Below are 23,531 nucleotides of genomic sequence, written 5' to 3' on the forward strand. Positions count from 1 at the left end.
ACTACTATATATAAAATAAACTACAAGGACCTACTGTATAGCACAGAGAACTATATTCCATATCTTGTAATAATGTATAATTGAAAAGAATCTGGAAAAGTATATATATATATATATATATATCTGAATCACTTTGCTGTACACTTGAAACGAATACAACATTGTAAATTACACTTCAACAAAAGAAGAAGTTGTGGTTCTTGACTAACTAGCTGGATGGAAGAATAATGGGTTGTATACTAACATAACAGCTAGTATTTCCATAGCATTTTGCTTCCACGTACATTATTACATTCAATCCTTTTCACAACCTGTGAATATTATTATTTAGAAATGAGGAAAGTGACTTGACTCATATGGAAATCTGCAAGTGATGTAGCTGAGATTTAAACCCAAGTCTCTGATACCAAATCCTATTTTGGTATTTTCTGTTGGTTGGAGTCTCATTAGGAACAAAGTACTATATTTGGCCAGCAATTCCCTGGGTTAAGTTGACGTGGTTAGCTTTCATGGGTTGAAAAGTAATGTAATGGATATTTCTTTTACATGGTATGGTATGTTTTAAATAAATATTTTTAGATCTTTTTCATATACTTATTTTCCATTATCTTTAAAGGTAAATATTAATGTGATATTACTTTATAATTTGAACAAAGTTTTAAACTTATAGCATCCCTAAAAACAATTGCAAACATTCTTAATGGAGTGAATTTTTAATCCATTTTGCAACTTGAGAATCTGTGATTAGATAAATAGATAACACTCTGATGGCAGACAGTGGAAATAGAAAACATGCATCTTGAGTACCTAATTCCATGTGAGAAAGTATCCATTTGGCAGAGTTACAGTAGATTTTCTGTGATTGAGAATCAGTTTGGATAACAGATTTAGCGAGTAGTGAGTTAGGGGTTATAGTTGGACTTCTTGAGAAAACTCTACATCTTTACAGTAACATCCTTTTTGGAAATGGATGTCTCTAGGGAATTGACACACATAATCTCACTACTCCCCCAATTACTTTCGAGGGCTAGACATTCCCTTTGTGTCACTTATTACTATCATTATGACAATAACAGTGTTAAGGAGAAATTGAGGCCCTGAACTGAGGTGAGGTGTTTGGGGCCACGTAGGTGGAGAAGGTTCCTGGCGCACACTCTGGCTGAGGACGTTTAGGACCTGGATGGTAGATGACTTAAGCACTAGCGTCTTAGGAGTGGAAGACAGCCTGGAGGAATGACCCTCAAACTTTACAAGGGTGAGGACCCCTTGTTAATATCAAAGAATTTAATGAGCCTCATGTGATAGTCATTATACTTTTAATTACCTTATTGTTGGAAACTACTTGGCATTGCAAACCACTTGCAACGTCCTTGAAATTACCTCCCTGGCCTATGGAGTAGGAGCCGTTGGAGAAGATCAGGGGACCCTGGCTTTTTGGTGCCCCGGTAAGTACTAACACTCCAAATATTCTTGTTTTTCATTGCCTTTCTTTGCTTTTCCTACTCTCTTTGCTCTGAGAGTCTGGAATGAAGACCATGAAAGTGAGTTCTCTAAGCAAACCTTCTATTATGTACGTGTGGCTCTTCCTCCAAGAAAACTGCAGTGGGTCCTTCACACCAGATATCATGCTCTTCATGAAAGCTCCTGGTGAGAGACTTTTGAATGATGAATTTGTTCTCTGCATTAGTGAACTTCGAGGTAATCGTTGGGAAGCTGTATCTTGCCAACTTATCTTTTGAAATAAATCATGCAGAAATATATGTTAGTTTCTAGACCAGGGAACAAATTCTCTCCCTCCCTCTTATCTGTGTTTTCTAAATTTCCCATAATCATGTGTATTATCTGAATCATAAGCATGAATTCAAAAGTATACCAACTTTGATTTCTCTACTTGGGACTCCATTTTTCTTTTTTTCTTTCTTTCTGCCATTCTTATTCTTCTTTGCTGATGCTAAGAGAAGCAAGTATGCTACTAATTATGATGTTTGTGTGAGACCACAGTGGCCTGGACAAGCCTTGTGTGCCCGTAGGGTATGGTATGCTTGCATCTAACGGGACGAAACTGTAGAACATGTTTGTGGGTTGGTGGATGTTTTGGAAACTGTCTACCAAACGGATGTGTATCGTGTATAAAAATAATAATTTTCCAGGCAGGGCTTTTTGTTGTTGTTATTGTTATTGTCTGTCAAGCTCAGTAGTGGCCCAGCGTGGGCTCCTCAGCGATAAGAAGAGTTGACAACTGGGACAGAAGAGGGAAAGGCTCACCTCTGATGCGCCGTCTCTGTGGGAGGTTGGGGGTTTGTGCAGCACTAACGTGATCATCACAAGTGAAATTTCACCCACGTGATAGAGATTCTCCACCGAGCTAGGCTGCTTTCTCTCTCTTTGAAGGAGAAATTAAGCTGTTTATTCTTGTGTTGTTTATTAGCCCTGCCTGACCTGCTTTCCATCACCCAGAATATGGAAAATTCATGTCTTAAGTTCTCCAGCTCAGGAGTCACTGTGTCCCGAAAACAACATTATTTCACACGAGTCTTATTTTCTTTGATTTACAGAGCTTTGCTTTCTTTGATTTACAGAGCGCGGAAGGAGATAGAAGAAAAGGCCGCTGAACTTCCGGCAGAGGCCAAGTTCCATCTACTGTGGGCTTTTGCAGGCAGGCCGTGGATTTCACTGCTCAGCTGTCCAGTTTCTTTAGGAGAAAGCCTTCTAATCTCAAAAGAGCCTAGAGCCAGAGATTGCTTCCAAGTGTCTGACATTCGTATCTAACCTAAGCCAGAATTGTGATCCATTCACGTTATCTGACCTGAATATCCGTAGGTTTCACTGCTTGAGGGTAGAGGGTAAATTCCGCTGCTTGGCTGCCCTTGCTTACCTCCCAGCCGGTACTCTCCGGCCGGTCTCCATCCTCCTGTATCTCTGCTGGTGCCTGCTTTCTGAGCATCACTGCCTCTGGGTTGCTGCCTTGCCGTGGCTGCTAGAGCCATGCTCAGGCCACCTTGGGCTGGTCCTCTTGGACCTCAGCATTCCCTTGCTGCGGCTGTGCTCCTGGGCCACCGTGTCATACCAGCGCCCAGATTCGTGTGAGTTTAAATTTTATATACAACATATATTGTATTTCTACCCAGCAGTGCTGTGCTAGGGTGTTTATAAATTGCCAAGGTGTGGCATTGAGTGGCTTCCGATAAAGGCTCGGAAACGGTGCCCTCGTCTGCCCCTCAGGCCCACTGCTGGTCCAGTTTGTGGGACCCCTGCCTCCTCCCTGCTGTCCCAGGGCTCCTGCTGTTCTGTCCGCACTGCTGCTGCTTGCAGACCCCCAACTTTGGTTAATGTGAAAAGTCTTCTTAAGGAATGCTGGGAATCTACAAACGTTAATTGCAAGGCGCCGGATTGGGGTGGCGGCAGGTGAGAAGGATTTTATCTTCTCGAGTCAGAGACCCCGGCCTTGACTCTGACCTGGCTGGGGGTGGGGCTGTATTTGGGCTGTGAGGTAGGGCTAAGGAGTCACACCTGGAGGATGGAGGACTTTCCCCTGGGTGTGCAACTGGGACACAAAGCTGGGTCTTCGACTCCAGAATTGGAGGAAAATCTTTTTAGCGGGCAATTCACCCCAAGGAGTCTTCCATTTTATTTTTTTACATAAAGCAGCGTTACCTTGGGCTAAGGTTCTCTGGTTTCTGAAAATGCTTCATAGCCCACTTTGGTCACAATGAAATGTGGTCAAGAACTACGTGGGGAGCCTGACATCATTTCTGCTTGTTGTGTGGAAGAGGACTGACACAGACACTCAGCGGAAAATAGAATCAAATGGGACTTCCTTGGCAGTCCAGTGGTTAGGACTCCAAGCTTCCAGTGCAGGGGGCACAGGTTCAATCCCTAGCTGGGGAACTAAGCTCCTGCATGCTGTGCGGCCAAAGAAAAAAAGAAAAAGAAAAGAAAATAGAATAAAGTAAATCTGTTTCCTTCCTGGACCACATTGGATCACCTCGCACACATTCTGAGCTGTGGATACTTTGCTCTGGAATCATAACACACTTTTAAAAGTGTAAGGATGCCAAATCCCAGGAGTGTAAGTAATTTGTTCTGCTCTTATTAGTGGTAGGGCAGAATTATTACTACAGCTGAAACTATCCATTTACTTAAACCAAAACCTACAACAAAGTATTAGAAATACTGTAAAAGTTGTATAACAGTTATCTACAGCTGTTTTTTTCCCCAGATGAGTATTACACTGGCAAAAGGACAAGATGTTGACAACATACTTTTTTTTTTATAAATTTATTTATTTTTTATTTTTATTTTTGGCAGTCTTGGGTCTTTGCTGCTGGGTGGGGGGTTTCTCTAGTTGCGGCGAGCGGGGACTACTCTTCCTTGTAGTGCGCGGGCTTCTCATTGCGGTGGCTTCTCTTGTTGCGGAGCACGGGCTCTAGGTGCGTGGGCTTCAGTAGTTGTGGTACGCGGGGTCAGTAGTTGTGGCTCGTGGGCTCTAGAGCGCAGGCTCAGTAGTTGTGGTGCACGGGCTTAGTTGCTCCGTAGCATGTGGGATCTTCCCAGACCAGGGCTCGAACCCGTGTCCCCTGCATTGTCAGGCGGATTCTTAACCACTGTGCCACCAGGGAAGTCCCAACATACATTGTTTTCATTGTATTTCTTAAGGTAGACAGTCATTTACTATCATTCATCATCATCCCTATATGAAAACTTCCCGGCTGGCAATGTTACCTACAGTAAGACATAGACGATTTTCTTTCAGACTCTGGTGGCAAACACAGAAATCATGGGCCAAAATGGTGGGATCAAGGCCGGTGGGTTACTCACAAGACAGTGGCTACGTCATCCCCACACAGAAAAAAAAATTCAGACCTCAGTACATGTGTCTATCTGACACATTATTTGTGCTTTAAAAAAATGATACGACCACTTAAGAACTTTTTCAGATTTTGGAAGTTTCTAGGTGCAGCCCTCAGCAGGGAGTCCTCCCCAGCCATGGACAGGAATCTGCTTAGATGGCGAGCTCCACAAGTGGAAGTGGCCTTTCTCTGCTGCGGCCCCCCTCTCCCCAAGTGTTGGGAGGATTAGTGAAATTAGAGCCTGTGCTTGTACAGCACTTTGACATTCTTAGATGGAAAGTGCTAGATGAGCGTAAAATTTTATAACTGTAATGGAACCCAAGCAAATAGCATTGTAATAAATAGGTCTTGCTGCTGACACTGCATTTAAGAATCCCTTCTTTATTATCTCGTTTACTGTATGTGATGAACTGAGGTGATTAATAACAATGATAATAATTACTCCTACAGCATTTTATGCTTTCAAAGGGCTTTGCAACTGGTTCATTATGTAATCTTTAATCTCCGCAGTGGCTCCTGTGCTATGTAAATATCGTTTGTTTGTTTGTTTAAACGTTTTCATAGAAAGGGAGACATCGGAGGAACGGGGTGGGGTGAGGGAGCTGGAGTTTTCAAGTTCTTATATCACGGCCACGTGGGGTTGCTGGATTTCAATGTGGAAAGTGAAGATGGATAATGAGCTGGAAAGGAGGATGGCGTGGGAGGGAGGAGAAGAAAGACCCGGGTAACAGTGGTTACTGCTCGGGGCTGGGGAGCAGATCGCTGTGCTCGGGGCGTGAGGAACCAAAGCAGGGGTGTTTGGGAAGCTAACCCAAAGGACAGCTTGATCCGGAGTTCGGGGGTTGAGGTTTCCACCCCAAGGGCTCCTCTGTCAGGACCTGAGTGCGCCGGTGGAATTTCCGTGGTAGCCTGTGTTCACTCAGCTGGTCCTAACACCTGGTCAAGGTTGATATGGGGGAGGAGGGCTTTATGTGGCAGCTAATTGGGTGCAATAAGGAACGGACCCCCAAACTGAAGTGTCAGCAACTGTGCATTGCTTAATCAGCTGCTTGGAATGGCCACTTGGGGATCGGCCTGCGGTAAGCGAGCACTGTAGGTATTTGCGAGACGAGCAGTGTGTCAATTACTCCGCGGATGGCCAGATTTATGTGCTTTTTGGCAGTGCCGCTGAGCTATTAATCATGTCTCATGAACGGGCCCCGTGTAAACCATAAGCAAATGGCACATCTCGTGGACCATCCTGGCAATACAATGTCACTTTTCCCCCTGTATCTTCTGCTGACGTCTAAGGGACTGACAATGAGGATGGATACGCAGAGGCATGGAGCAATAATGAAGTACCGTCTACCTTTGTTTTCCCCTTTCCTTTTTTTCAAAACTAAAGGCCAAGCTATGTTTTCTGAGCCGAGGAGACTGGATTCTTAGCCTCTGGAAATGGCATATTTCACGTAAAAATGCACCCATTACACCATTTTCTTTTAATGGCAACGTGAGGGTTTCACGGCTTTTCTTTATTTTTACTACATTGCAGTTTAGATCGGCCATACATGTAGATTTCTTATTACTTGCTAAGCTACATATCTCAATACATCTAATGTCATAATTAAATGTCATCAGGCTAATGTGTATGAGTGTTTTGAGCTTTATCGCTAATTGCTGTGTTAGCATGAATTAGACAGTGAAGTAATTAGAAGCCCCAATGTATCTGTGTCTTATGGTGCGGTTTCTGGGATGGGCTGTGTGTGTGTGCACATGTGACTGGGAGGGTGCTCGAGTGAACCGTTCTCCCCTCTTCCCCCCCATTTCTGATCCCCTCAAAGCGCTCGCTGGTCGCTCGCATCAGTGCAGAAGTCCCTGAAACCAGAATGGAAGCCATTGTCTGCAGGAGGGATTCCACGTTTCTTGAAATAAGCAATTTTCTGTAATCAGTCACCAGGGAAAGCTTCACTCTGAGAAGCAGAATTAATGGAAGACAGGTTTTAGGGTTTAAAGAAAGCATGTTTATCTTCAGGACAGATGAGTTGGGACTGGGGTGTGTGTGTGTGTGTGTTGTGAGAGGAATTGGGTTTGTATAAAGGAGAAAATAGGAAGACATTTGTTTGCAGCTTGAGATCTTTTCGAATCTTCCTACATTCATCAAATCCTTAAGGACCCATCCTGCTGACATGTGGCAGTTGAACTTTCCTTCTGCCTCTTCCCCTCTGCCCCCCATTCCTCCTTGGTTTTGGACTAAACAGGAGTCAGAGGAGAGGCCTATGAAAATCACGTTCTGGCTTCTGGCTACCCTGGCTCTACCTGGGGAAGCTAAGGACGCAAGGCCAGGCCTTCGTCACTAAGGCCCAGGGTCCAGGAGAGTCCCTTCACCCACCTGGCCTCCTCTAGGCCAGGGCTCCTCTGCAGCACCTCTCTGTCCCTGGACCTCTTTTCTCCCACTGTGGAGCTGAGCAGGACAGAGTCACAGCCTCAGGGGAAAGTCTATCCTCAGTTAACCTTTATCTGCCAGAGAGGCCGTTACCACCTGCTTGATTCTCAGGCAATTTTAGTTCACTTATGCTGGGTGATAGAGAATCTGAGAGAGAGAGGGTCCTTCACTCTACTGAGTTCCCCATAGGCTGTTCCCACAGCCCTAAGATACACTGTGCTCTTGGCCTGTACCTGTTTTGTTCATCCAGATATTTTTTTATATGACGGATTTTTGCGTCTGCCCCACTAATGTCTGAGCAGCTTTTCGCTGTGGTTTCAGCTCTTGTCCTCGAAGGACTGGCGTAGCCCACGGAGCTGTTCCCCTCCCAGGGCAGGAACAGGAGAAGGAGAAAGCCTGGCAGCTCTGACAAGCCTTGTCAAATCCACATTCCCAGAGGGGCCTCCTGCCCATTAGGAGGCTGATTGCTCACAGGGGAGCCTCCTGGATTCCAACAGAGACAAGATCAAGGCCTAGTGCACCGCCAGAACACCGGGCCTCCCTTCCCTTGACCAACACATTTTGACAGAATGGCTTGTCAACAAATAGGCCTGGGGTAGGAAGATAAAGAATTGTCATTTAGAAGTAAACGCCGTGGGGCTTCCCTGATGTCGCAGTGGTTGCGAGTCCGCCTGCCGATGCAGGGGACACGGGTTCGTGCCCTGGTCCGGGAAGATCCCACATGCCGCGGAGCGGCTGGGCCCATGAGCCATGGCCATTGAGCCTGCGCGTCTGGAGCCTGTGTTCCGCAACGGGAGAGGCCACAACAGTGAGAGGCCCATGTACCACAAAAAAAGAAAGAAAGAAAGAAAGAAAGAAACACCGTGATTTCTCTTCACAATTTGTAACCTCTTTTCCAACTCTTTTCCTCCGCCTCTCCCTCTTCCCCACGCTTTTGCACACAAGCAGAAAATGTGCATACGGGTCTCATGCTGGGTGCTTGTGCCCTGGAGTTTACTCCTGCTGGGGGCTTCTTGCTCCTTACCTTCCTAAACAGCTCTTTCCCTGCTTAAAAAAAAAAAATCTCAACGCAGTGTGAAAGCATGTCAGAGGCAAATTGAAACACCCATCGCATGTATCTCCGAAATGGGCAAGAGATATCTTCAATTCCTCCCTCTTTGCTTGGCAGGCCGTGGTCACCATTCCTTGAGTGTTTGGCAGTTTTTAATTTAAATCCTTTATGTTTAATACATTTCCATGAACTCTTGTTCACTTGGCTGCTCATCTCTCAGGTCTCGTGCCCTGCCCCCAGTACACTCTTGTATTATTCTGTATCTTCCCCCAACTCTCACCCCCAAGCCCATCAGAGTGCTCACCACCTCAAGCTGCTCTTGGCTGTTTGCTTGTTTCTATGCCCCATAAAACTTCACACTTCACGGGGGCAGAGACTGTGTCTATCTTGTTCATTGTTGGATGCCATTCACTAGCATTGGGCTTGGCACGCAAGGGTTGCTCCATAAATATTTGCTGAACGGATGCATGAATGAATGTGTGCTTTGCTATGCATAAGACACAGTGCCAAGTTCCTGCAGAACTGACCCTGATTTCAAAAAATTATTATGTGGTAGGACAAACGAGACCCAAGTGCACAAATCCTGGTAATAAATTGTGGAGTAAGAGAACTGCCACAAGAGAGAGTAAAACAATCTTCTGTAGTGGTGGAAAGGCAAGCGGAGACAAGGAAAATTTGTTTGGAGGACGCGGAGATTAGGTTGGGCTTTGAAGGATGGTTGCAGTCTTGACAGACCTAAATGGGGCAGAATGGAGGCTTGGGGGAGAAGTCGGATGTGATGGGAATTTGTCATTTGGGCCCACCCAGATCCATTCACCCTATTTTTTTTTTTTTGGCTGTACCACACGGCATGCAGGATCTTAGTTCCTCGACCAGGGATTGAACCTGTGCCCCCTGCAGTGGAAGCACGGAGTCTTAACAACTGGACCGCCAGGGAAGTCCCCACCCTACATTTTTTTTTTTTAAATTTATTTATTTATTTTTGCTGTGTTGGGTCTTCGTTTCTGTGCAAGGGCTTTCTCTAGTTGTGGCAAGCAGCGGCCACTCTTCATCACGGTGCGCGGGCCTCTCACTATCGCGGCCTCTCTTGTTGTGGAGCACAGGCTCCAGATGCGCAGGCTCAGTAGCTGTGGCTCACGGGCCTAGTTGCTCCGCGGCATGTGGGATCTTCCCAGACCAGGGCTCGAACCCGTGTCCCCTGCATTGGCAGGCGGATTCTCAACCACTGCGCCACCAGGGAAGCCCACCCTACATTTTGATAATAGCTCTTGGCTTTCTTTTGGATGTCCACCCCTGATGCCTTTCACTGGTCCAGCTGGGCTGATGCCTTGGAGGTGGCAGGGGAGCAGGCCTGGCCAGTGGGGCTCAAGACTAAAGATGAAAGAAGAGTGAACAGACACTTCAGAAAAGAAGAGACAGCAATGGCAAATAAGGAGATGAAAATATGCTTGACATTGTTAGTCATCAGGGAAATGGAAATTAAAGCCAGTGAGGTACCACCATGCATCTACCATAATGTAAACAATTAAAAGTCAGTAATACCAAATGCTGGAGAGTATGTGGGACAACCAGAACTTTCATACTTTCATACCTTGCTGATGGGAGAACAAAATGGTACAATCAGTTTGGAAAACTATTTTCATATATAGAATCCAGCAATTCTTCTCTTCCTCTTTTAGAGATTTACTCAAAAGAAATAAAAGCATAAATCTACAAGAATGTTCATTGCAGCTTTATTCCGAATAGCAAAAAATCGGAAACAAGCCAAATGTCAACCAACAGGGAAATGGGTAAACAAAATGTGTTATATCCATTCATTGGAATACTACTCAGCGAGTGAAAAGGAATCCAACAACTTGGGTGGATGTGAAAAACATTATTTTGAGTGAAAGAAGCCACATACAAGAGATTACACACTTGATCTCATTTATATGAAGTTCAAGAACAGACAAAACTAATTTAAGGAGATAGAAATCAGAACTGCGGTTGCTATTGGGCAGAGAGGTAGATTAATAAGAAAGGGGCACAGAGGACTCTTTTTGGATATTGGTATATATATTTGTCAAAACTCATTGATTGTACATTTAAAATCTGTGCACTTTATTGTAGGTAAATAACACTGCAATTTTTAAAAAGCCAGAACATTTAGCAAAAGTTAAAAGAAGAAAAATATTTTAATAGTTCTACCACCCAAAGAAAATCACTATTGATGTTTGGCATAGTTCTTCCTAATATATTTTAATCTTTTTTTTTTTTTTCGGCCGCGCTGCACGCCTTGTGGGATTTTTCTTGCCCAATCAGGGATTGAACCTGGGCCCTCGGCAGTGAGAGCCCAGAGTCCTAACCACTGGACCACCAGGAAATTCCCCCCTTCTAATATATATATATATATATATTTTTTTTTTTTAATTTATTTATTTTAAAAATTTTATTTATTTATTTATTTATTGTTTTTGGCTGCGTTGGGTCTTCATTGCTGTGTGTGGGCTTTCTCTAGTTACGGCGAGTGGGAGCTACTCTTCATTGTGGTGCATGGGCTTCTCATTGCAGTGGCTTCTCTTGTTGCAGAGCACAGGCTCTAGGCACGCGGGCTTCATTAGTTGTGGTACGTGGGCTCAGTGGTTATGGCGCATGGGCTTAGTTGCTCCACGGCGTGTGGGATCTTCCTGGACCCGGGCTCGAACCCATGGCCCCTGAGTTGGCAGGCAGATTCTTAACCACTGAGCCACCAGGGAAGTCCTAAATAGATTTTATTTATTTATTTATTTATCTATCGGCTGCGTTGGGTCTTCATTGTTGTGCGCGGGCTTTCTCTAGTTGTGGCGAGCGGGAGCTACTCTTTGTAGCGGTGCGCGGGCTTCTCATTGCCGTGGCTTCTCTTGTTGCAGAGCACAGACTCTAGGCGCACAGGCTTCAGTAGTTATGGCGTGCAGGCTTCAGTACTTGTGGCATGCGGTCTCAGTAGTTGTGGCTCGCGGGCTCTAGAGTGCAGGCTGAGTAGTTGTGGTGGTTAGTTGCTCTGTGGCATGTGGGATCTTCCTGGACCAGGGCTCGAACCCATGTCCCCTGCATTGACAGGCGGATTCTTAACCACTGCACTACCAGGGAAGCCCCCCCTTCTAATATTTTTAATTTACGTGTGCTTATTTTAAAAAGAGTTGTAACCAGATTTATATTTAACATTTGGTCCCCTTTTCAGTTAATGTTATATTGTAGGCATTTCTCACGTTATAATATGGATTTCAAAAAACACCATGAACGGCTGGACTGAGGTTCACTGTGTCCCCATTTCTTGCCTGCAGCAGTGTTCTCACCAAGTGATGTTCAGGTTTCTGGCTTGAGCCATTGAATTTGCCTCATGACAAATTCTCAGAGAGAGACTAGATCAAAGAGAATGAGCGTCTTTGTGTTTCTTTTTTTTTTTTTTTTTTTTTTGCCGTACCCGGGCCTCTCACTGATGTGGCCTCTCCCGTGGCGGAGCACAGGTTCTGGACGCACAGGCTCAGCGGCCATGGCTCACGGGCGCAGCCGCTCCACGGCATGTGGGATCTTCCCGGACCGGGGCACGAACCCGTGTCCCCTGCATCGGCAGGCGGACTCTCAACCACTGCGCCACCAGGGAAGCCCCGTCTTTGTGTTTTTTGACACATATGTCGTTTAAACATTAGTTTTAGTGTCTTAGGAAGATTCAAGCACATATGTACAGAGCTGAAACAGCGCACGTCAGTCCGTTTTGCAGTGTTTCAGTGGGTATTCTGTATTAGCCATAACCCAAATTCACTTGTGATCTCTGCTTTGCTTTGTTGTCTATACTGGAGTCGTAGGGACACATGTCCAACCTGAAGTGAATTATTCCCTGGCATGTGTGGGGAGAGTTCAAATACTGTCGATCTCATTTGAATTTGTGGAATTAAAAAATATATATGTCAAGGCTGTTAGACTAGCATTCCTGAGTCCCCATTGCCTAAGAGCTGGAGGCTTAGTAGCTCGGTGTGTAGCTTGACTCCTCTCTCACTGAAATGTCTTACCTCTGCTTCTGGTCCCATTCCTGGAAATGCTTGTGACCTTGGCTGGACCCTTTCTTGTCCAGGATCCTTTGGCTGCATGACTTGCGGCATCATGGGACTCCTCACGCCATAGCATCTGTGGAGAAGACTCTGGCCAAGGCCAGAAAGGGGAGGAGCCCACCGACCTGTTATTCAGTGTCACACATGACCCAGAGGTTTCCTCATTTAATTGACACAACTACCCTCTGAGATGGGTGTTGTTCCTGTTTTACCCAAGAGGAAACTGAGGTCCAGAGAGTGAGGTAAGCTGCTTGCTGTAGAAATGGTTGTTCACGGAAGTGGTGTTTACGGTTTGAAGATAAAATAGCAAGTCATATCTTGCTCTCATTCCCCACTGTAGCAGCCCTTCCCTGGAAAGGCCCGAGGCTCTGTGTGGAAGGAGATAAGATGCCGCAGCTTCCAGGAGACCTGCATTAGCCAGAGCGATGTCAGATACACTGTGTCCGGTGGGTATTTGAGAACAAAATATGTGTGGGGCAGGCTGAGACGTAGGTCGAATCAACACCAATCACTCATGGTGGCACCTTTCAGTCAAACTGTGTTTCCATTAAGATGGCCGGTTTCCCACTAAGTTACTTAAAGACGAAGAGAAAACAGCTGACTCTGTGTTTTCCCCTTGAGCTGCCCCTTCACCATGAATGGATGTTTTCAGCAGGAAATTAGGATGACGGAGGATGTTGGAAAGTGTCAGGTCCAACTCGGAGAGGGAATGGACACACAGTGAGTTTGGTGACATTCCAGGTCTAGATTTTGGACTCTTTCTCTACCCCGTATTTTTCCCAGAAGAGGATTGAGTATCAGTGACCTCTGTGGACACCTTAGGTTTCGGGGGAGTGTTTCAGATTCCTCTGTCAAATGATTTTTCTGCCTGATGTGTGGCTCCTCACATAAGACATGCAGAGCTTCCTAACCTTTCTCATTTGGAGGGACTCAGTCAGGAAGGGAACCATCGGTAAAGGCTGCTCTTGGCTGGAGGTGACACATCCCGGGACTCTGGCACTGCGGCTCCGCCTGGCTGCCCTGAGGTCTGAGGGTATCACCATCCCCACTGTGACCCAGGCTTTCAACACACTGATTGGGAAACTGGCTAAAGTACCAGCAGAAGCGTGGCACGTATGACCTTAGCCTTAGGGTAAATGGTTTTTGGTATAAATTCCAAGGGTAAACAGAAGTTAAAGGATATGTCTTTATAATCTCTCTGTCACTCTCATTCTCTCACACACTCTCTCTCTTTCTCATACATTAAATTGAAAAAACAAGTTTGAACTAATATCTTAGATTTATAATCTTATCTTTATATTGATGGGAATACTGTCAAGTGGCGGGGGGGAAGGGAGAGGGACAGAGACACAACCAGAAAGAGGAAGACAGATGGAGGAAGAAATTGCATTTCACCAGTAATATTCAGAATCACTCATCCATGGGTCATAAACCGTTGAAAAACTTCCTTGGAATTGTCTAGCCTTAAATAATGCTCTGGGTACTATTAACACAAATCTCGTAACTAAGCTGATTACGAAAATAGATAACAACATGAAACAACGTATAAAGAAGGAATTTCGGTGTCAGTGAGATCTGGGTATGAATCTCGTCTATGCCACTTATTAGTTCTGTGACCGTGGGACGCTGTTGAAACTTTCTGTAAAATGGGCATAATAATACCAACCTTATGAGGCTATTCTGTTAATGGAGTGAGCTAAGACCTGTGAAAGCATTCAGGGCATACATTTAACTGGATGCTTAACTCACATTGATTCTCTGCCTGGTAGCTTTATCCTAATATGGCCTCACGCTGCGGCACCAGCCTCACAGGGACACTTACAGTTTCTCTTGGCACTTCGGTAATTGCTACTAGTCTTTACAATGGTGTCCGGAGTAGATTCATCTCACCGTGAATTTTATGGTTCAATGAAGTCTAACTTGACAATGTGAGAGGGTAGCAGGTGAAGGTGTCCTCTTTGTAAACGTAGGCAAAATACGTTGCTCTCGTGAATGCATCCGTTCCTTTAGTATATTCATTCCCTGAATGAAAAGCGCTCTCCATGAAATATTGGATCTCATGACCATCCTATGAAGTAGGTAACGTTTGTCCCACGTTACAGACAGAGAATCTGAGGCTGGGAGATTAAGTGAAGTGTCTTGGGTGACTCTGCTAGTTAAGTGGCAGAGCTCGGATTCCAAGTAGGTTCCTCCTGACTCCAAAACCTCCCCATTGTCCGGGTTTATGGACACAGCGTATGAACACAACAAAATAACATCCATGATCCCAGTGACATTGCTTGGGAGTCGGATGTTGTCTTCCCTTCCACATGCTCTTTGGGTACAAGGTTTGCCTGAAAGCTGAGTACTCAATCCACCTCTCTGATCTAAGTTAAAATGGAGCCTTGGAGCAAAAAGGAAGAAGGATGAGGTTCATAACATCACCCAACTATCACCACTGTTAGCATTTTGGCTCATACACATTTTATTTTATTTATTTATTTATTTTGCGGTACGCGGGCTTCTCACTGTTTTGGCCTCTCCCGTTGTGGAGCACAGGCTCCGGATGCGCAGGCTCAGCGGCCATGGCTCACGGGCCCAGCCGCTCTGTGGCATGTGGGATCTTCTCGGACCGGGGCACGAACCCGTGTCCCCTGCATCGGCAGGCGGACTCTCAACCACTGCGCCACCAGGGAAGCCCCACATTTTAATTTTTTAAAAAAATTTTTGTTTTGTTTTGGAGGTTATTTTACCATTTATTAGCAGGAAGGAACGGGACAGTACGGATGCCAGAATCTTCTTACAAGGTTCTTACTTCTTGATCCATAGCTGGTTTTCTGACTCCATTTCAGAAAATCTTCCTGGTTGTCTCTTTTACTCCTCGGGGGCGAGGCTGTACCCAGGTCACACCCCTCTTCCCCACCTGATCAGGAATCATCCTCTTGGCTCACAAGAGATAGCCCTTCCTTGGCATCTCTGAGGACCTAAAGGCTGGAATTCCTACCTGCCCAGGAATCATTCCTCTGGACATTTCCTAGGAATGATCTCTTTTGTAAGCCATGGGAGTGTACAATAATATTTGAGAAAAATTCTATTTCAAACAGATTAAACATTTAAAAAGATTTGGCTTTAAAGGGATAGGTCTTGGATATCCGAAAAGTTTACTTATGTCAACCACCTAAAGCACCTCGTTCCCAAGTAAGGGGAGTTCATTCATGAGAATGGGAAACAACCCAAGCTTTGTCTTCCAGGGAGGTCTCTGGAACCCTAGAGACCAGAGTGTGAAACCCCATTATAGGCCAAGATATATGAGGCGTGTTCCTTAACGGCTCCGTTGCTCCATCTTCAAAATGGGATGAAAATATGGACCTCGCAGAGGTTCTGCAAGGATTAAGTGAGGTGGCGTATGCTGCGATCTTATGGCATCCGGCCCCGGCAGCTGCTCAAAAGACAGTCTCCTCTAATCAGAGCAAGTAACGCAGAGGGCGAGACTGGCCATTCTCTCTTCCAGGAAACACTTGGGTCTAAGTGTCTGAAATGGTAATCGTTCGTTATTCGGCTGTGTGAGTTTTAAATTTGCTCTGTAGAAAGGACATGAGAAGTTTAACAGGAATACCGTTTTTAGCTGTTTTGGAGTTTGCCCTCTGTTTAACATCAAAGTGGTCTGCAGTCCACTTGGCCAGTTTATACATATTCTTGTACTCAGAGAAAGCCTGGAGGACCTGAGCTGGTCGCCTGATTAGCTGTGACTCCCTTGCAGGCTGGCTTAGGAGACCAAATGGACTCTACCCCTTCAAGGTTTTAATGATAAGGGAGTGGAGGTGGGGTGAGGAGAAGCTCCTTCCCTTTTGGAAGGAGACTTTGTGGAGGACCCGCTAGTAAATCATTTGTTCCCTCCGAATGCGCTCTCGTTCACATAGGCACAGACTCAGATGGTTCCCACTTGAAATTTCTCATCAAGTGCAAATAGCTCCCAGCCGGGAAGGCTGAGCTGCTTTCCAGTCCCTCTTTGTGAAGAGGCTCAGCTTGTGAGCAGCCCTGGGGACTCACGTGTGGGTGGACAGAGCCCGGGCCGCACAGGAAACAAAGTCAAAGGCTCACTTTGTCCCCTCCCCACCCCACTGCAACCCCCCCCACCCCCCCCCCCCCGACCATCCCATTCCCTCCTGCTCTCTTTCCCGCTCCGCTCTGAATTTCAGGACAGGAGCAAACCAGCAACAGCAAGGGTTTAGCAGTTGGACCTGCTCGCCCAATCCTTGAGAATCACCCTGAAGCCTGTTATGCAGGAAAAAAGCCACAGCAGGAAGGAACTTGGCCGGAGAGCTGGGCGTTGCCCTCACCTGCCCGAATCTAATTCTCGTGCTTCTCCTCCTGCCTGGCTGGGGAGAGCCGGGGGTGCCACATGGCTGCCTCCAGTTGGGCTCCCCTGGGCCCGCCTCCCTGCCCCTCCGTCCAGCCCGGTCCAGCCCAGTCCAGCGTGCTCCATGGGCTGAAGTCATTTGGAGCGCGCCGTACGGGTGTGCAGCCGGGATAACGGTGATTAATACACGTGTCTGGTGGGGCCTTCAGGGTAATTCGAGTTGCTTGATATCTAGAGTGATCGCCCCTCCTTCCTGCCTGCTCCCTTTCTTTGCCTGAGTTTGTGGCAGCGTTTACCTTCGTTGGTGTTTTAAGGTGATGAATGACACTTGTTTCTGGTGTTTGTTTCCGCCCAAGTTTTAATTAAATTTTGCACGAGGCTTCTGTAATTATGGATCTGGGTCTCTCTCCCTCATCTTTCCTCTCCAAAGTTACTCAGCATTCAGAACTTTTCCCCAGGTTTCCTTTCTCTCCCCCTCACCATCTAACCCCCGTGCTGATGGGCCCCCTCCCTGCAGCCAGTACCTTTGGGTTCTGTGGTCTGGGATGCCAAAAGCCACATCCTGCTCTGATGGCTTCCATTAGGTTGGAGGAGGGAACAGGCTCCCAGAAAGGGGAGCTCGCTTGCTGGAGGAGATCCAGGCTTTGCCTTAGGTAATGAGACATCTGCAAACTCACCCCCTAAGCAGATGATACCGGGCCCGCCAGGAGGGTTCTGTCTCTATCACGAGTGAGGTGAAGCTGTGTTTCCTTGTTCTTTTCCTTTTTTCTTTCTAAGAGCTGTGTGGAGGGAGAAGCACCCTCTGTATGTTCCACCTGAGAGAATGCCCACACAGCTGAGACAGCAAGAGCGATGGAGTAATGGTCTAGGAAATAGACAAAGTGAACCAACCCAGGGCTGCTCTCTGCCTGCAAAGTGGAGATAAAATGAGAGCAAGTATGTCTGGTTCGACTTATGGTGGGTCCACAGTTCAGGCTAAGACGTAAACTGAATGTGCTTCTGAGGTTGCAAAAGTTGGCTATGTTTCTTCAGTTATTATCCACCTGCTTTTGTTTTGGTTTGCCTAACTCACTCTTAGAAAACTCATAAGGAAGATATTCCAAACTGGAAGAGCAGAAAAAGATCTTATTCTTAAGAAACCGTTAAAAGAAATTTTAGGCCAGAGCGGTTAAGGGGTGACCTAGTAACACCTTTATGGTTTCAACATGGACTTATAATTAAGACCGTGCTCGGGACTTCTCTGGCGGTCCAGTGGTTAAGACTCCACATTTCCACTGCAGGGGGCACGGGTTCAATCCCTGGTCGGGGAACTAAGATCCTGCATTCCTCGTAGTGCTGGGTGTTGTGAGGACACAAATGACAAGGAGTGTGGTCCTTGCCTGCCCTGACGTAGCTTCGAAACCCTGTTGGGGACAACAGTGAGGTTAACGCATTTAAAATAGTTCCAAGAGGCCACGTGGTGCTATGAAGGAGAGGATGGAGTAGATATCAGGACAGGGATTCTCTTCCCTCCTCTGCCACTAAGGCGTGCCGAGGCCCCAGGCAAGTCATTGCTCAGGCTTTGTGTCCTCGCTATGTATTAAAGGAGTCAAACGAAATAATCTCCTAAAGTTCCTTAGAGCCTGAATCTTCAGAATCTAATTACCACCACCAGTGCCTCTGTTGTATAACCGAGCAATAAAGGGACGGATGCCGTGAGCCCCGAGTTCAGGAAGGGCTTGTGTCTCCGTGGAAGGGAACGGCTGAGGAGGGACCCCTGAGGAGCTGGGGCTCAGGATGGACATTGAAACGTGGGCAGGAGATGCAGTGGCATAATTGTAAGGTGTGTTTGGAGAATGGGGCATAGGCCAGACGGTCGGAGCAGTTTGTGGAGGTTGGTAGTGAGGGGGAAGTTGGAAGGTTGGGCTGGAGCCAGATGGGAGGGTACCGAACTCTGGCCTAAGGAGTTAGAACTTGAGCTTGTGGGTAAAAGGTGGTTATGGAAGTGTTGATGTAACAGAGGGGAGGCTGCGCAAGGTGTGTTTCTGGGATAGTGTGGAAACAGACCAGCCTTCGTTTTTGGCATAAGAACTGGCCTCTCCGTGGTCAGAAGTTTCACCTCGCTGGACTCTCCTTGATCCTGGACACGGTTCTTCCCAGCTTGGTGGTGCTCAATCAGCCAATGACAGAGCACAGGGGAAAAGACAAGTGATAGCCTGGGAGAGCGGTAATTGCTTAAAATTTTTTTTTTTTTTTTTGCGGTACGCGGGCCTCTCCCAGCTGTGGCCTCTCCCGTTGCGGAGCACAGGCTCCGGACGCGCAGGCTCAGCGGCCATGGCTCACGGGCCCAGCCGCTCTGCGGCATGTGGGATCTTTCCGGACCGGGGCACGAACCCGTGTCCCCTGCATAGGCAGGCGGACTCTCAACCACTGCGCCACCAGGGAAGCCCTAAATTTTTTTTTTTGGTAAAATATACACAGCATAAAATTTAAATTTTAGCCACATTCAGGTATACAATTTGGGGGTATTAAGTATATCCACATGGTTGTACAACCAGCACCACTATCCATTTCCAGAACTTTTACATCATCCCAAACAGAGAGTCTGTACCCATTAAACGATGACTCCCCATTCCTCCCTCCCCCCAAACCCTGGCAACCACATTGTACTCTCTAGAGTGGAATGTTTCTATACATTAGCCTGCTTCAGGCACCTCATATAAGTAAAATCATATAATTTTGGTTCTTTTGTGTCTGGCTTATTTTACTTACTATAATTTCCTAGAAGTTCATCCATAACGTGACATGGATCAGAACTTCATTCCTTTTCAAGGCTGAATCATATTCCATTGTATGTTTATACCACATTTTGTTTATCCGTTCATCGGTTAATGGACACTTGGGTGGTTTTCACTTTTGGGGTATTGTGAATGATATCGCATTTAAAAATTGAAATTTGGGGGCTTCCCTGGTGGCGCAGTGGTTGAGAATCTGCCTGCTAATGCAGGCAACACGGGTTTGAGCCCTGGTCTGGGAGGATCCCACATGCCGCGGAGCAACTAGGCCCGTGAGCCACAACTACTGAGCCTGCACGTCTGGAGCCTGTGCTCTGCAACAAGAGAGGCCGCGATAGTGAGAGGCCCACGCACCGCGATGAAGAGTGGCCCCCGCTTGCCGCAACTGGAGAAAGCCCTCGCACAGAAATGAAGACGCAACACAGCAAAAATAAATAAATTAATTAATAAACTCCTACCCCCAACCTCTTCTTTAAAAAAAAAAAATTGAAATTTGGCTGAGAAAAGTCGTACCCTCTATGCATGAGAAAAACATTTTTCTGCAGAGAACTTTGAGCAAGGGAAGGACTCAGACGCCTCAGGTGAGTTGGCTGACCTGGAGAATGGGATCTGAGGGCTGTAGTGGGTGTGAGCTGGAATGGCTTTTCTGACAGCTACTGAAAGCTCTGAATAAGATGGTTAGCCAAGGTCTTGGCAGAAGGAAGGAAGCCTCCTCGGGAAGGAAGCAGAGAGTCACTCTTCTGCCCTCCTTACCTGCCCCTGGGTTTCCTCTCTGCTTCCCCTCCGGCCCCTCAATCAAATCTGCTCGCAAAGCAGGGCTATTTGTCGGATTAAGCACTGACTGACCTTAAGCCAATTTGTTGTTTCTCTCAGGAGTATTTGCATTTTAAATCTCATCTCTGTTAGGGAATAAAACGAGATTTTTTTTTTTTTTTTTTTTTTGCGGCGGCCCTCTCACCGTTGTGGCCTCTCCCGTTGCGGAGCACAGGCTTCAGACGCGCAGGCTCAGCGGCCATGGTTCACGGGCCCAGCCGCTCCACGACATGTGGGATCTTTCTGGACCGGGGCACGAACCCGTGTCCCCTGCATCGGCAGGCGGACTCGCAACCACTGCGCCACCAGGGAAGCCCAGAGATTTTGTTGATTGTCAAATGGATTCCAGCATTTGACACTCAGGCGGAGGAGGTGCGGGGCGTCTTTCCTGACCTCCCCGCCTTGCTATAAACCACTCTAAGGTGCTCTCTTCCCCACATGCACCGTTTGGGCCTGAGGAGGAATGTATTGGCGCTTTTGCGAAGCCTTTGCCCTCACAGGAGGAGTGGGAGAATGGACCAAAAACCCAAAGGATGGAGGAGCATCCCCTCGCCTTTCTCCTGCTTGTTGCCCCCTCTGCCAGAGCGAATCCAGGTGCTGTCCTGGGGGTCTATGCAGAGTCTTGCGGTTTTGTCCACTTTTCTGGGATGGGGACAGTTGGGGGGCATGACTCCCTTGCTGTGGGGACTACCTGGAGATTTTAGCACTGGAGAAATTTCCCTAAGTTAGTTTCACAAAGCGTGACTGAGCTGCCGGGATGAGGGGTACTCCAGCTGTGTGCATGCACAATTGCAGGTGATTCAGAGACCAGCTTCTCCCCGTGTTCTGACTGCCAGTGCAGGCTTCTGGTGATGAGACTCACCTCAGGGGTTCCCACCCTGCCTTCACATGTCCAACCCCTGGGACTCAGAGGAGGCTTGTTCTATCCCGGGAAACCTCACGAAGCAGAGGTGACAGGAGCTGTGATTTTGGGGTGCGTGTGCTTCAGCATGGCGGAGCAGACAGAGAACAGCCTGAGCAAGCAACCACTGTGGCAGAGGGTGTGTCAAGGAATTTGCAGAATCCTTTCTCTTTGGACACTAAATAAGGAGGACAAAGGTGGTATGTGGCTATCAAAAATTCAGTCAGCTAGTCAGTCAACAAACATTTAACGGGTACTTCCTATGTACTGGGCGCAGGGGATAAGGAGATAAAAGAAAGGTCTGTTTTCTGTGTGAACAAAGTCAAGGTGAGGAGAAAGGCAAGTACATAATCAACTATAATACAGAGTGTGGAAGATTGTATTTCCCCCAAATGGCCACAGTATTTGTTCTAAAATATGGTATATTAATAGAAAATCTGAGGCATAGCTAAGAGATCAGGGGATAGTTACCACTGAAAAGAGAGTTTGTTATACTCACAAATTCCAAGAGGAGGGTGCGAGCCCTGCCACGAGGGGCCACATGGGAAAGCACCAGTGTCATCAAGATGGCAGAGGGAGAGAGAAAATGTGGGTCCGAGCCTTTCTAGTGGTTTCTGTGGGAAGGAACCGTGAGGCAGGAAAGACAGGCTTATGAGTGGCTAGTTTGAATGATTTCATCAGGCGCTGGGGCATAGGAGCTGCCCCTCATGGTCTGGTACCAGGCCCTGGGGTGATTAGGGCAGGTACACAGTGGCCCAGAGTGTGAGAGCTGATAAGGGGGATGGTTGGGTATGGGCTCTGGATTGGCTGGTGTGTGTTTGAAAAGTGCACTTGCGGGTAAGTTGTTGATTATCTCTAGGAATTGGTTAACCCTGGGAGGGCAGTCTCTCCAAGGTCAGCAAGGCCCCAGATATCAAAGCATCAGAATACAGAAAATAAAAGACATGGCTAATACAGTATTATTTCTGGTCCTACATGCTTTTTCAGATCCTGCCACTGCCTCCTCAAAAGGGGAGTCTCTTTCCTCTGATCTTGAGCTTGGAGGACCTTTGTGATGGCCTCAATGAATAGACTGGAGGAAGTAACACTGTGTGGCTTCCAAGGTTAGGTCATTCCCTTGGTCATTCCCACCAAGGTGATATGGTTCCCACCTGGCTCTTTTCCTGTTGGAACACTTGTCCCTGGAATTCAGCCCCCATAAGGAAGCCCAAGGCGCCTGTAGAGGCCACAGGCCTGTGTTCTGATCGAGAGCCCCAGTGACGGTCCCAGTTGTTGCCTGTGTCTAGCACAGGGCATGTGAGTGAATATGGCTTAAGATCCCAGTCCCCAGCCTCCGAGCCACCCCAGCTGATGCCAACAAGAGCAGAGAAAAGCCGTCCTCACCGAGCCTGTCCAAACGCAGATTCATGAGCAAAAAAAAATGGTGTCATTACTTTCAGCCACTGGTCTTGGGGCGGTTTGTTGCACAGCAGTAGGTAAATGGGACACGGGATAAGATGATGCTGGGTTCGGGGGTAGCACAGGATGTTTGGAGTTTTCATGAGGGGGGTAGGGATGGGAATAAGGATGGAGACAGGTCAGAAAAGGCAACAGACAGTTAATAATAGTAACCAAAGGACTTCCCCGGCGGTCCACTGGTTAAGACTGCGTGCTTCCACTGCAGGGGGCCCGGGTTCAATCCCTGGTTGGGGAACTGAGATCCTGCATGCTGCCCAGATCAGCCAAAAGAAAAAAAAAATTATAGTAACCGAGTTGAGACCTTACTACATGTGTAAGCACTATTTTAAGCACTTTAAGTTCATCTGTTTCCACTCCCAACACTTCTGACACCAAAGGTATGGGATTTTTTTTCTCACACCAACCAACCCTCCAACTCTCTAGATACCAGCTGGGTATCCTACAGTTTGATTCAGTTCTAACAGTAACCACCTGGGGTTAGTGAAGACACCGCAGGTTAAGGGTTCAGCCCCCCAAGACTGCCTGCCTCACTCCCTCCACCTGCAAGGCCCAGGTTACGACCTATACTTCTGAACAACCGGCTATAAATCACAGTTCCTACCGCCTCCCCCCCCCCCGCCCCTTCTCAGGTTCCATACTTCGCTAGAATGGCTCACAGAACTCAGTAAAAGTTAAGTACTGTTACCAGTTTAGTATAAAACCCACAACTCAGGAGCAGCCAATGGAAGAGATGCGTAAGGCAGGGGATGGGGACACGGCATCCTCCCAGCACTTTCATGTGATCACCAACCTGGAGACTCTCAGAACCCATCATTTAGGGGTTTTTGTTATGCAGGCTTGATTGCCCAAATCACTG

The sequence above is a fragment of the Lagenorhynchus albirostris genome, chromosome 10, assembly GCF_949774975.1.
Source record: "Lagenorhynchus albirostris chromosome 10, mLagAlb1.1, whole genome shotgun sequence".
Taxonomy (NCBI): domain Eukaryota; kingdom Metazoa; phylum Chordata; class Mammalia; order Artiodactyla; family Delphinidae; genus Lagenorhynchus; species Lagenorhynchus albirostris.